Raw genomic sequence first — 13,493 nt, 5'->3', positions numbered from 1 at the left:
CTGAACATGGCTCCTTGTCCTGTCAACTGCTGAATGGAAGAACTTCGCATCCCTTGGACAGATGCATGCTTCACCTTAAATGGTGCACAGGGTCAGACAAAGACCATGGCCTCCGCAGGAGCTCCTTGGAATGTTAACTAGGAGTCTGCTTGTAACCATACTTGCAGGGGCTCAGGACGGTGGTTCAGCCTGGTCAGTGTCCATTCCACATCACTCTGTCTCTGCAGAGGATGCTAACATGAGCCTGCTCCTACCTCTGTCTAGGTCCACAGAGGCCAGGTCACAGTCCTGGTTTCCCACTCCTCAGGGTTGATTTGCCACTGTTGACCTCATGTAAACACATTACTGTTATTTATTTGTTCTGTCTGAGAGATATACAGTGTTTCTTGTTATTTTACTTTGAAACCAGAAGCTGTAGAACCAAGAAAACCAGCTTCAAAGCACTCCTGGAAAAGCACCTAGGATATGAGGTCCAGGGTGGGAAGGCTAGTCCCTGGCTAGGCACAGTCTATTTGAATTTAACTGCCTTAAAAGCAAAGGAAACAGAAAATTGTAGTTTCCTAGTAATGTGAGTCCCTTTTGAAGGTCTCTGTAGCCTGTGGCTCCCAGTTGAAGACTGTACACCATCATTAGCAGTCTTGAGGAAGAAGAGGAGTGGTTCCTCTAAAGTCTCTTATGGTCAGAGGTCTTGGGCAAGACCTCTTACTTACAGCAACACATTGCCTTTCTACACCCAGTCCTATAACAAATATGGGCATTGGTCATTATACCAAGGTACTCATCAGGAATATAAGTGTCTGAACTCCATCCTAATTTGAACTCTGAATAAAAGGAGTTGGGGTATCATCTGTGGTTCAATAGTAGTTAATTGCTCATGTTGATGAATTGAGGAATACTGAGGAAGGAATGAGACATTCTTGGGCAGTGTTTGGATAGTATAGTTAAGTTCCCAACTTGGGATGTACTATGGCCATTCCAATGAAGCTAAGAGAACTCTGGTTTTGGAAGGAGGAGTTGCTGAATGGATTCTGCTATGTTCCAAGAGAGGCTCCTGGAAAGTGAACCTGGGCTTCTGGTCAGTTCAGGGAGAATGAATTAGCAAGGTGGCAAAAGCTGTTCCCCATGACATCAGCAGTCCCTTCTCTGGAAATTCTATTGTATCCTGGAGAGCTCTTGGCATCCCCTGTGATCTCACAGTGTTGTAGCACTCCAGCTGTCTTAGAGCATTCCTTCAGTGCCTATAGGGCACATCATTAGACATGCTGTCAAGACTGAGGAGTCTGCTTTGGAGACAGAATAGAGAATGTCCAGAGGCCAGATAGAGGGAGGAGGAAGCTGGCTTTAAGTCTCAGAGTAAAACAGGTACAAAAAAATGGTTCTGGAGAAGGCACAATGAGTGCTGGGCAGGAGATGGAGAGCTTCCTGGAGGAGGTGGGCTTGAGCTGGGCCTTTCAGTAATGGGGCAGAGGAGCTGGAGCAAAACACCTGAGTGCTTGTGTATTGTGCCATTTTTCTCCTGGCTGCTGAAACCACAGGCAGGCTTCGGGGTTTGGACTGTGTTACAGCCTGTGCCTCTGTGAATACTCCTGAAGAGGTGGTCTTTGTTCCCCTGAAGCATGTGTAGGGACACAGAGGAAACCCCTGACTGCTTACACAGCCACATCTGTACAGAGTGACTGGAGAGCTAAGGTCCACAGAGGAGGGATCTCAGCCTGGCCCGAAATGTTTGGGTTGTCACTTGGTTCCAGACATGATCTTTCTGTTTGGGCCTCAGAGCGGTCTGTCCATCCTCTATGCCTTGTTACTATGCAAGTTCACTTGTGTTCATCTACCCACAGAGACTGCAATGGAGCCATCATCCCACCCAACCCTCCTCACCAAGAAACAGGTGAAGAAGGAAATGGAGAGGCTGATCATAGTGGTTTATGCTAGAAGCATTTGGCTCTGATTACTGTGTTGGGGGCCAGGTTTTGGGACAGAAATGCGGGAAAGAAGAGAGGAAGTGTCACTATATATTGTCCTGGATCCAGCTCTATAAAGCACCCTCTCTGGCAAAATTGTAAGGGGGCCTTTATGAAAAGTTCAAAGGTAAGAGGCTTCAGGTTTCTGTAGCCCTTGATTAGGGGGATTCTGCAGCAAAGTGGCCACCTGATTCCGGCTCCAGGTCAGATGAGGGACAATATAGAGACCTCGGACAATTAGGCAGGGATTCTAGGCAGGTCTTCTGGGCTCCAGGACCCTCACCTTGATGCTAAATTAAGGGGAATTGGAGCTTGAATTCACTTCCTTCCAGATTTTAGTGTGCCTTATTTTTGGTGCTTAGAATGGAAACAGGACCTTCCATGATCTCTATCATAGAGCCATACCAACAATCTGATTTGACAGTTGTTTTAGGTTACTTTTTGAAAATTTATTTTCTTTTTCTTACTTTTACAAATTTTTATTCTGTATATGAGCACATGTGGAGATCAGAAAGACAACTTTGTTCAGTCTCTTTTTTTGCACTCCACATTTAAGAAAATTCTGGGGATTGAACTTAGGTGTCCAGGTTTGTGCAACAAGTCTTGACAAACAAGTCCTGCTGAGCCATTTCATAAGCGCCTGACTTCCATTTGAATATTATTTTAATTTTTGTTTTTTTCCCTTTTTAATATTTATTTCCTTTTTATATATATGGGTGTTTTCCTGCAGGTATGTGTGAGCACTGCATGTGTTCCTGGTGCCTGAGGAGGCTGGAAGAGTGTGTTTGAACCTCAGTATGGTGGCTGGGACTTAAACCCTCATCCTCCACAATAGCAGCCAGTTCTCTTAACTGCTGATCCAACTCCCAAACTCATTTTTTCTTTGTTTGTTTGTTTTTGGAGATAGTGTCTTACTATGTAGCTGTGGCTGTCCTGGAACTCGATCTATAGACCAAGCAAGCCTCAAACTCACAGACATCTACCTGCCTCTGCCTTCTTAGAGCAGGATCAAAGGCATGGGACGCCATGTCCCACTTCTGACTTGCATGTTTAAAGTGCTTACTGTACAGTGGGTCCTGTGCTAGCATTGAGGATGAGTTCTAGACAAAAAAATCAATCCTCACACTGCTTCCACCTCCCTGGGAGACAGACAGCAAGCAAAATGAAACATACCCAGATTAGATGGAGGCTCCAGTGTCAGAAGGGCTGAAGGTGGTGAGATCAGCTGCAGCCCACAATGACACCAGTGCTGGGAGGCTTTGGCATTATTACAGTTATGGTCAAGGGGCTCAAGACTATTCTACACCCTCCACAGATCACCTCCTGCCCTCTGGTCCAGGCTGCCATATCATCGAGACAGCAGACAAGTGGCAGCCCGAACCATTGTGGGAAGTTGTGGGGTGGGGGTGCCTCCACAGACCTGTGAGCTTTTGGCCTGCATTTGGTGTGGAGCACAACCTCAGTTTCTCAGGCTCCCAGTCCAGCCAGCACCAACAGCCTAGGGATCTGGAATTGCCCATGTTGCTAGAGAGACCTACTTCATGCATGCCACTTCCAAGCTCATCCTTCTTGGATTTATCCTGTTTCAAATCTACCTCTTCCTTCTGCTCCATTTCAGTGAACTTACCCCCCTGGGCGCCCCCAACCTGCTGTGTCTCCGTGGTGCCCCTTCAGCAACCAGATGCATGGGCTCCCATAACAATAAGTCTTTGCCTTGGGCCAGGGTCAAGCATCTCATCAAATGCCTCCCCAACTAGAAATTAGAGGCTATAGTTGCATCCTACTGACTACCACAACAGACAGCATGGATGTCATGCAAGGTGCTGCCCCCTGCTAAATCTCTCTTGACCTGCATGTCCTGGCCTAACTTTGGTTTCCAGCTGCCTTCCTGTCTGTCCCATCTGCCCATGATCAAGGCGCTGCCCAGAGATGCAGAATTTATGGGACCAAGACAGCTCTTGCAGAGCTCAGGCTCCTCAACAGTGTTGATTCCTCCAGCCTGGACCCAGGTCTCAGCCACCTCATCTTCACCCACCTCTCCATCTCCAAGGACTGAGGCAAGGGAGCGCCCTTTATAGGATGGGAGAGATGCTGCAGGCAGCACTGGGCAGGAATGGCACAAAGAAGGCCAACTTGCAGGCCTTGGACTCAAACACTCTTGGGAGAGGCCCAACCCCTCCCCTTTCGGTTTTCTCTTTCAGTATTATTATTATTATTATTATCATCATCATCATCATCATCATCATCATCATCATCATCAATATCATCAGCAGCAGCAGCAGCAATAGTAATTACAAAGTTTTGTTATTGTACACGTAAAAGCCAACAAACCTTTTGTATGGATGAATAAAATTCCCAGAACCGGGCAGCTGTGATGCAGGAAGAAGAAAACAGACCAAACACTTGCTCAGGTCTCAGATGAGATTGAAACAATGTTAGAAAAATGAGCCGAACACCAGCAGCTACCAAGCACGTTCCAGGTTTTGCTCCGGTGGTTTGTGTTTTCCTTTTGTTTTGCTTTTTTAGTCAGAGTTTTTCTGTGTAGGCCTGACTATCACCAACATGGCTCTGAAGACCAAGATTGTCTTGAACACACAGACATCTGCCTGTCTGCCTCCCAAGTGCTAGGAATGAAGGCATGTGTCACTACCCCGGTATTGAAAGGCAATCATGCAATCTTGAATCTCTAGAAGTAGTATGAGGAGCATTTTGAGTTTTTCTTAGAATGTAGAATGGTTGTAGCCCATCAGAAATTAAACAGATAAAAGAACGACCACATACTTTGCAGTTTGGCTCACATGTGGCATGCTTTTCTACTTCCAGCTTTATAAACCAGCAAGAAAAAAATGGTTGCTGAATCAACCAGATCTATTTTGACACTGAGTATAAAGACATGTAGCAATAATGGGGAAATCATCTCAGTGCCTTCATGGGGCCAGAACTTGCCTTAAATCTTCCTCAACCAGAAAAGAATTTCATTAGTGCTTGATATAATTGGAATGCCAAAGGGGTTCTCCTGTACAAACAGAAAATATTTTTTACCATTTTTTATATAACTCTGCATGTTATGAAGAGGCCATCTCTTAGTGCTGAAATGGTCTGTAGTACATGAATATGTCTTGTTGGATGACAGTCCAAAGGTTGTAAATTGATAGGAGCGTCTCTAAGGCTTTACTGGATGGTGCATGAATGAGCAGTCACTTAGTGTGTATGTAGGTACATTTGGAGCACCCTGTGTGGAGTCTGCACTACTTTGAATGAAGTAGGATTTGAATGTAACAAGGTAAGTCAGTTAAAGTTAACATACTTTGTGGAATCAGTTGACTACAAATTGTGACTCTACTCAAGGTATTGTTAATATTTGGTGGTTTTCCCCCACTGAAATTTTCTTTTGAAAAGTTATCCAAATGATAAATCAGCATACCAAAATATCACTAATTGAAATGTAGATAGTGAATACATATGTAAATCTAGTAAACCAAAATGGCAGTGGTTTACACAATTTGTAAACGTATCATGACTCTGATATAAAAGTAACCATATTTCTGCAGTTCAATGCATTTAAGCCCAGACCAATACAAGATTTGGAGTAGCATGGTTTACCTGGTATAGGCAGCGTGCAAAGTGTTAACTGATGGACCAAGACAGACACTGTCAGTTCTTCTCCATGAACTCTAACAAGGCATCAAATGTTTGTCTTCATTAAAGATTATAGCAAGACAGGCCAATTTGACAATGACACAGGACGATTGTAAGGATGATTCCTAGCTCTGGGAAAAAAGAAAGTTCACTTGTATTGGTGAAGCAGCTGGTCCTGGATTTTCTCTGTCAACTGTATTCTGCTTACAGAAATCAGCGACTTTATCTGTTCAAGAAATTATGTCTAGATTTAGATTTCTTTGTTTTTGAAATATCCTTTTGTTATATAGCCCTAAGTAGTCTGGAATTTGCTATGTAGAATAGGCTGTCCTTGAACTATCAAATTGACACCTGCCTCTGCCTTGCTAGTACTAACATTAAAGTCATGGACCTCCACACAGGAGTTGAGGAAAATCTTTCTAGATTGACTTCATCGTTTCTGTTTTCCAACTGGTGTATGGAATGGTGAAGTAACTAGAGGTCTGTACTGTGGTCTCTTGTGTCTAAATACTAGAGGGAGATGCAAAAAGTGTTATAAATATAGGGGTTTCCTTTTTATTGTCTTATGATAAACTGCATAATGAAGAGGAAATAATGACTCAGAGAACTATAAAAATGTATCTAAGGTTGACAAATCTCCCATCAAATTCATGTGTCCATAGTAGTTTAAGTTCATCTCTAACTAGTACCTTTGAGATCATTCACCGTGACCACTTTAAGTACTTTTAACAAGTATATACGCTTCAATGTGTTTATTTTAGGAGTAATCTGTCTTATTTTTTTGTTTTATAACCAATTTAGGGTATATTATTTAGGCAAGTTTTGTATTTGTTTTAAACTTTAGGTAGCATATAAAATGAGCAAATGTGGTATTTGATGTCAAAATAGGATCCTGAATTCTGATGTTGACTGAGTTGTGAAGACTGACAGAAATCTAGAGACATTATGTAAAGGCAGAGGAAACTGCTCATCTACCAAGTAGCACTGAGTCAGTTTGTAAAACTCCCACTTGATTTTACTGTTGTGCATGCTTGTGTGTGAATGATTTCCCTGTGTATATGTCTGTGCACCCTGTGCAAGCCTAGTATTCACTGAGGACAGAAGAAAGAACTGGATCCCCTAGGACTGGAGTTTTAGACAGATATGAGCCCCCTGCTGGGTGTCAGGAACTGAATTCAAGGAACCTTAAATACCAAGTGATCTCTCTAAGACCCAAGAACACACCTCTTCAATTTAGCAGGTAGAATGGGTTTTTGGGTAACCTATGTGAGTCAGCCTTGTGGAAATTCTATCAACTGTTTTGTGACATAAATGGATGGGTAGCACCATTTCAGAGCTTTGAATGAATTCTTGAGGCTTTGTTCACAATATTTCCTACTCAAAGCAGACGATGTTGCTGGAGCAGGCCATTAGTCTACATCTCACAGGTTTAACAGTCATGGAAAAGGAGTGAGAAGCCAGAAGGCATCTGCAGACTCCTTACTTGCAGCTCAGCAGCTGGTGGCATACTTTGTTCATGCATTTTGAGTTCACCTTCACTCTTGCTATCCCAGGATCCCAATGGGCAATTGTGAAAGGCTATGGGAAAGGATAAATGGACTGCAGAAGGGAGAGGTTCCTTTCCTTCTAGAAGCCCTTCATTGTCACAGTCTCTTAATGTGGCTGTTAAACAACTGGGTCGCACAGACTGGAGAGGACACATTTTGACCTTTTCTGTATATGTCTTCCCGTCATGCTGGAAATGGATGTGTTAGGTAACAAAGTGCAGATTTTTTTAAAGCCAGTTCGTCATATCTGCTTTTAAGATTTATGAAACCATGGGTCTTTTACTCAAGTAGAAATGAAGCAGAGGTTAAAAAATGTTAGTGGTCTCTAAAGATAAAATTGAAAGGAATACACAGATATTTGTGGACTAAAATCAAGACCATGGCATTGACAAGTGATAAAATGAATGAAAGTGTAACATTCCCTTTTTATGAAAAATAGCACATCTCAAATTGTCCTTAAAGGCTCAAGAAGAGAGTAAGTACTGACTCCAGGAACCAGAGGTCACACTAGAGAACTCTGGTCAAAGAAACACTTCAACTGTTGCTTCTGATTCTGTTTCCACTTCCACATCTGTTGCTGTTGCTCCTGCTTCTGCTGTTTCTGCTTCTCTTGCTTCTGCTTCCTCTCCAGAGGCTCCAGCCTCTGCTACAGCTGCTTCCGATGCATGTGTTTACAGCTGTTGTTACTGCTGCTGTAGCACAAGGTAAATGAACCCTCTCTACAAAGACACAGTGGGCATACTCACAGCTAGGTTTCTGTTATTAAGGAGACAGAAGAAAAGAATAAGTAAGACTGTGACATGTATTGAAAATAGACAATCATGCTTGACTTACGAAACAAATTCTCTTTTGGGCTGACATTTATGATGAACATATTTTATTGTGATGGGTTTATACTCAAGGCCATAGGCAGGCATTTCTCAGTATCACAATCATTTACATAGTTGGATCCCATTTCTACATACATGGAAAGCAGTGTTGTATAAACACAATCATCACAGCTGGCAAATGTGAGGGAAACCCATTGCCTTGGCCTGTGGTTAGAGGAATTCATCCACACAGAAGTCAAGACTGCTGTTCCTCACCAAGAACCCACTTGCCTCCACTTCCACTCACAGTACCTGCCAGTGTCTCCTGACACAGATAGATCTGGCTCCTGTTTCATCTCTGACTTGAACTTGGATTTTTCTGTCCCTGTCCCTGCAGGGAAGTGACACTGAACACTCCAGCATCTTCCTGTTCTTGAATCTTTTTTGTCTGGCTTTTCTTTTCTTTTTTAAGTCTTTTTCTAAAGATATTTTTTTCATTCCTTTTACATGCCAACCATAGATCCCTGTCTCATCCCTCCTTCTGCTTCTCCCCCAGGTTCTCCTCGACCCACCCTCCCCATTCCCTCCTCCAAAAGTGTCAGGGCTCCTCCCATGGGGAGTCAGCAGAGCCTGGCACATTCAGTTCAGGCACTACTCAGCCCCTCCCTCATGCAGCAAGGCTGAACAAGGCTTTTCTTATATTTCCTTCCATTTTCCTTATATGCCATGCTCTCAGCTTCTCCCACTTGGTCCTACTCACTTAAGATCCTTCCATCTTCCCCTACAGTCCAGAAAATTTGCTTTTTGTCCTCTAACTACTATACGTCTATCTGTGTGACTGTCTCATTTATTGTATACTTTATGTATACTTCAATTCCAATAGGTGTTTGTCTACTTACCACTGTAACCTCATTGGTTAGGTAATGGGCTAGCATGCAGTAAGTGACTCCTCACAGTCTATTTATTGAATGAGAAAATGAAGTTTACCCCAAGTACTGTTTTAAAGATTAGAATAATTGTCACTTTAAAAGTTTGATATAGATCAATCCTCAGAATATTTTCACAAATCATAATCATTAAAAGTTCTGACAATCTTTTTTAAATATTCAATATACATAAACTTTTAATAATGAAAAGAATGAAAGCAAAACATATAATCAAAGCAATTAATTATGTTAATTTTGTAGAATCAAGTCAATGTCAGCATACAATATAATTTTACAGTAATATTTATACACTCATAAGGTATAATGTGTCATATTATGTTAGAATAGTAATTGCATAATTTCTGTTATTGATATAATTGACTGTAATATTATGAATTAAACATGTAAATAATTGATATAGTGTGTAATAATGAACATACTATTTAATCTTAGCCAGTAATAAGTCACCAGAAAGGTATGAAATGTTTGGGGTCACATTACATTTCCAATAGGCAACACTACTCTGTCATTCTCCAGGGACTGAAATATGAGTAGAGAGGAAATGACAAAGTTTTTGTGGAAGAGAATGTCCCAAAGACTCTTGTCATGGCCTCCAGGACCTCCTTATTCCTCAGGCTGTAGATGATGGGGTTGAGCATAGGGGTGAGGATAGTGTAGAAGACAGCCAGAATCTTATCTTCTGTGGGGGAACGGAGACTCCTGGAACAAAGGTAAAGGTCTACTCCTGTAGAAAAAAGGTGCATAGTAAAATGTCATCACAGTTAAGTGAGTTGAACATGTAGTGAAGGTCTTTTTCTTTCCTTCTTTTGAGTGCATATGGAAGACAGCAAAAAGGACCCATCCACAGGAAGCTGTGATGCCAAGGAAAGGAAATAGAAGAAACAGGCTTGTACTCACAAATACCATGTACTCATAATCCCAAGTGTCCATACAGGCTAGGGGCAACATGGCAGGGACATCCCAGAAGAAATGGTTAATAGACCTAGAATGGCAGTAAGGAATGTGAAAAAGACAGACTGTGTGTGATAAGGATTTAATGGAGCCCAGTGTCCAAGATCCTATGATTGTCTCCAGACACATCATTTTGCTCATGGGAACAGGATAATGAAGAGGGTGGCAGATGGCCATGAAATGGTCATAGGCCATGGAGGCCAGGAACAAGCCCTCAGAACCTGCCATGGTCAGAAAGAAAAAGGATTGCACTCTACAGCCCCGTAAGGCAATGCTTTTCTGGCCAGAGAGGAAGTTGAATGCCAGCTCGGGAACAGTGGTAGAGATATGCATCAGGTCCATGAGAGAGAGAGCTGACTGAGCAGAAAGTACATGGGGGTGTGGAGTTTGGGATCCACACGAATGAGGTGGATCATTGCTGAGTTGCCAAGCAAGGCCACAGAGAATATGGAGATGATGAGCAGAAAAAGCAGTAGGCCTGTGTGATTTTGTGGTAATAATCCTAACAAAATGAAATCACGTGAGCTCTGAATCCATTTCTCCATGAAAATGTATTGCTTTCTCTTTCTTCAAAAGTGACCTGAAAGTAAAATGCACTTGTATAAAGTAGAACAGGAGAACAAAGAGGAACTGGCTTGGAATGAATGCTTGCACTGAATTGTTCTTACAACCAGCACCATCCTTCTGTTGAATTTATTTTGAAATCTGAACAAAATGTTTCTTCCCCCTTGCCTCTGGCCAAGTTCTCAGTTCAGAGATACCTGTATGATCATTTTATTTTATTTTTTAATAAATATTTTTAATTTATAATTAATTTACTTTTACATATCAGCCACGGATTCCCCTGTCCTCCCTTCTCTCAACCCCCAGGCTTCCCCCCACCTAATCCACCCCCTATTACCACCTCCTCCAAGGCAAGTTCTCCCCTGGGGAGTCAGCCCAGCCTGGTAGATTCAGTTGAGGCAGGTCCAGGCCCCTCCTCCCTGCACCAAGGCTGAGCAAAGTGTCACAGCATAAACCCAAGGTTCCAAAAATCCAGGTTGTGCACCAAGGACAGGTCCTGGTCCCACTGCCTGGGGGCCTCCTAAACAGTTCAAGCTCATCAAGTGTCTCACTAATGCAGAGGGCCTGGTCCAGTTCCATGGGGGCTCCTCAGCTATTGGTTTAGAGTTCATGTGTTTCCGCTAGTTTAGCTATTTGTCCCTGTGCTTTTTCCATCATGGTCTTGATATCTCTTCCTCATGGAATCCCTCCTCTCTCTCACCGTTTGGACTGCTGGAGCTCCACCTGGGGCTTGGCTGTGGATCTCTGCATCTGCTTCCACCAGTCACTGGATGAGAGTTCTATCATGACAGTTAGGGTGTTTGGCCAAAAACTCTGACAATCTTTTAAAGCCTTCACAATGACAAGTTTTCATGCAAAAGGGAAGTACCGACTTTGTAGTCATCAGTATTTCCTCTTCTGTCAGTATTTATGATAGTATTAACTATGAAGAGGTAGAACAAAAAACACCCCACAAAAAGTCATTTAGTTGTTACTAGCATAATAAGTATAAATAGTAAATGTAGTTAAAGGTATTGTGGAAATGGGAAATCTGTTGTCAAGGAGTTCCTATTGTCACAATAAAAAACACCATGACAATAATTCAAGATCATTGAAGAGACTTCATTTTCTCCAACAAGACAATATATGAAGTTATTGCTGTGTGTGGTAAGGGAGAGCTGTTTTGGTCAAGCACAGGTCTAACACAGAATCCTGCCTAATTTGTACAGTGTTCTGGGAATAGTGGTAGTTAGACCTGTGCCAATTCAACCAGTGAGAAGGCTGACATTTGGGATGAACAGAGTTTAAACCTCACCCACTATAGGCAGCCAAGAAAATAAGGAGATGACCCTTGCATCTTACACTCAAAATAAATCATTCTAAACATAATTTTACTGTTGCTGCTCTATATTATACATTATCATATGTTTTTAAATAAGATTTTGCTCATTAAGGCCCACCTGGCTACCATCCCCACCAGGGTCCCTTCTGTCTTCTCCACCTCCTCCTCCTCTTCCAATCTTCCTGCCTTTTCAGTCATCTTGGCTATGCCTGGGATCCCAGGGTGTATGTGTTGAGCACCACTGGAATTCTGGAGACCCAGCCCCTTAGACTCCAGCCCATGGCCCCTGTTGTCTGGGGCCTATCAGTACCCTAAGAAGCCACCCATTTCAGCCCACAGCACCAAGGTCTCTGAAAGCCCTGGTGCCATCCCACAGAGCCGGGCAAGGTGAGGCAGGTTGGTCAGACAGTATAGAGACTCAGCACCAGGAACTGCTAGGCATTTGGCCTCAGACCCTGGCCCAGGTCATGACCAAGGTGGAGGCCATGCTTCAAGGCAGTGGGCACTCTGAGCCCAGGCAAGTGGCAGCAGGAGGCTGGGGACACCAAAGAGTAGCTGCTGCTCCAGGTGCACCCTCCTAAGAGGCAGGATGAATTCCAGGACTTGCTTACTTCACTGAAGCAGATACATCCTCAACTGCTGCCCATTCTCTGCCTGAAGGGCATCTTCGGACTGCCACAGCACACTGAGGGCATGGGAGAGTAGTAGTTCCTTGGGGCTCCCCTGGACTGCCACCCACCTCTTCTCTCTGCAGCTCACTCAGTGGGTCTAGGATCTGGTAGTGGCCACTACTCTACCTGAATGTCCAGGATGACACCTTCTCTATTAGCCCTCGGGGAAGGGACCTGTGGCTGGACATGAATTTATACCTACTGCCTCTGTTCTGATTCTCTCAAGCAACAATAGCAGAAGCCTTTCCTTCCCTGTCCTGGTTGGCCTCTGTGGGACATGATGTCCTGTGTCAGTGGAGGTGGTAGAACACCTTGGAAAGATGTGGTTCGTCCTCTTTTCAAACTCCTCACCAGAAGTTGAAATCAGTAAGAAGAGATTCTACACTAAGGGTAGAAAGCCTACGTTTTGATCCTGCCTATCCATTTAAGTATAACGAGTGTCTATTCTCTCTGTGCTTTATTCCTTCCTGCTTCCTGGAGGTCAGTATCCTTTCTGGTCCAGATTACCTGTGAATTATGCACAATGCCATACCCATTTTGCTTTAGGAAGTAATGGCCCAGTTTAGGAAGTTACATGGTAGCATGTGAAAATCTTATAATGGTTGGTGAGGCTCAGTTCCTTCCCTGAGGGCCGAGTTCCCACTGGAAGAGAGATGGTGACTGATTCCTGTGAGTGCTGTCCTTTGGAACCCTGTTGTTGATGTGGAAGTGACTGATTCATGAGTGTATATTCAGTGAGGGATTCTTCTGGGAGTTTGTTCCTGATGATAGGCTTGTCCTGACTGAGCTGAGAGTGGAAGGCTTAGAGCAGGGGAAGGAGGAGAGCTCACACTCATGGTGTGTATCCTTGCAGGATCTTTACCTTATCACGTCGAAATGCCATTATTTGTATGTTCTCTATCTATTATTTATATTCTAACAAAATAGTAAACTATGGCTGCTGTGGTTAAATTGCTCAAGAAGGATTTAATGCCAAGATTTGAATTATCGTGTGTTGCATATTTAATACAGGCAACCATTGAAAGAGCATGTGAGTGAATCTTCTGTGGGTCCTGCCTTGTTAAGTGTGAATTAATCCACATA

At 43.2% G+C, this 13,493-nt stretch overlaps 1 protein-coding gene and 1 pseudogene across 2 annotated transcripts in view; both read right to left on the bottom strand.

Annotated features, from left to right (window-relative positions):
- LOC131919654 (disks large homolog 5-like) overlaps window positions 1–13,493 on the bottom strand; it is a 406,205-nt gene that overhangs the window by 27,315 nt on the left and 365,397 nt on the right. The gene's annotated exons all lie outside the window — the stretch shown is intronic.
- Window positions 9,341–10,482, bottom strand: LOC131919643 (olfactory receptor 2L13-like; annotated as a pseudogene).

This window comes from Peromyscus eremicus, chromosome 9 (assembly GCF_949786415.1).
Source record: "Peromyscus eremicus chromosome 9, PerEre_H2_v1, whole genome shotgun sequence".
NCBI lineage: Eukaryota > Metazoa > Chordata > Mammalia > Rodentia > Cricetidae > Peromyscus > Peromyscus eremicus.
The sequence above is the reverse complement of the archived record's forward strand: the minus strand, read 5'-3'. Positions and strand labels throughout refer to the sequence as shown.